We start from the raw sequence: 1,508 nt of genomic DNA, 5'->3' as shown, positions 1-1,508 counted from the left end.
TCTCCGTGACTCTACACTGAGCACTCCCAGGTCACTCAGTCGCTCATCAGACATGGTTGTTCGTAGGTGGTCCTTGATCAGTTTCAGGGTGGAAAAACTCCATTCAGAAGAATTTCAGGTATTGCTTACAGGTATTGCGATGGCAATTTTGCACAACCGGAAATGTTCATGGAACACCTCTTTGAAAGGTTCCAGAAACACTGTGAACTCCAATATGCCGGTGAGGCTTTGCATACCTTCTTTCCTTTCCTCTCCAAAATCATTTTGGCTTGGTGCAGTTCATGCTTCAGATCATCCAAGTTTAACTCGTAGATCTCTGCGAATGAAAAAAGAGGTGACTCTTCGTGAGCTTAGAATTATAAGGTTCTATCTCCACTTTTGGTCGAAATTGAGTTTTTGACATAATCTGATCCATTAGGTGTTTATTAATGCCAGTGTGGTGTTATTTTTGTAAAAAAAAAATATTTTGTTAGTAGTTATTAATAAAATAAAAAGGTTCCATCTCACAAAACATAAACCGAGTTGGGATTATAAGGTTCTATCTCCAGTAGATTCAATATCCAATCAAAACCCTGAATGAACACGGACGGACCAATCAAAACCGACCTCTTAGCTCTGTAGCCTGGACACAGAGCTAAGGACTGGACATTTGAAGCCGGCGATGGCGCCCAAAAGACGCAAATGTACAGACGCCAGCACTAGAAGAGATCGGTAAGTTGAAGCACATATCATTAGCTAGCTAATGTAAACCAGCTTGTTTGCCAAGGTTTGTTTGCGAACGTTAGTATTAGCTTGCTCGAGAACGTTAGCATTAGCATTAGCTTACTAGCTCACCAACAGCTCACTTACAGTTTTGCACCTGTAACGTTAAATCTATGTATGTGACAAATAAACATCCTTGTATCCTTGTAGATGGGCAACTGCAGCTAAGCTAACATAACACCAATTTCTAACTGTACTCCCCTTCCATAAATGCAAGCTGCTAGCTTTTTAAGCTTGCTAGATTATTGGTGTCTGGATAAAAGTTGCCCCATTTATATCAGGATAATAATACTTTTTTTTTTTTTTACAGAAATGATGATAGTGGTGAAAGTCCTCCAAAGGTGGGCGCGGCAAAGAGGACAGCAGATTCTAGTGGTTGGTACTTCTATAGATGGGTGGAATTTCTCTTGTATTTACCGTGGCTTTGTTTGTACAATACCCAAACTATGTTCTCAGTGTCATAAAACAAAATAATAAACTGACACATTATTATAATATTGGATCATGTAATAATAAAGAATATTTAGCTTGTCTTGGCTACTGCTGGGGTTATTTTATTGCAGGTTTGATGGGCAGTGAATGCTCGAGTTGCACAGATGTTTTTAGACACTACTATGTAGGCAAACATACACTAAGAAGTAGGCTACATTAATCTCTAGGCCTATTTGACTGTTTATCCTGTTGAGTCTTTGTAAGGAAAATGATGGTAGTAGTCCTGGACAGTGCCTCAGTGGGTCCCATTGTCT

At 39.5% G+C, this 1,508-nt stretch overlaps 1 long non-coding RNA gene across 1 annotated transcript; it reads left to right on the top strand.

Moving 5' to 3' along the window:
* Window positions 1–342: 342 nt before the first annotated feature.
* Window positions 343–1,295, top strand: LOC130074129 (uncharacterized). The gene is made up of 2 exons (XR_008804416.1): window positions 343–711; window positions 1,073–1,295. It is a non-coding gene; the product is annotated as an uncharacterized LOC130074129 (long non-coding RNA).
* The last annotated feature ends 213 nt before the right edge of the window (window positions 1,296–1,508 follow it).

The sequence above is a fragment of the Rhinichthys klamathensis genome, unplaced genomic scaffold, assembly GCF_029890125.1.
Source record: "Rhinichthys klamathensis goyatoka isolate OS25496 unplaced genomic scaffold, OSU_Roscu_1.1 h1tg000570l_1, whole genome shotgun sequence".
In the NCBI taxonomy this organism is placed as follows: Eukaryota; Metazoa; Chordata; class Actinopteri; order Cypriniformes; family Leuciscidae; genus Rhinichthys; species Rhinichthys klamathensis.
This window is presented reverse-complemented; position numbering and strand designations above follow the sequence as displayed.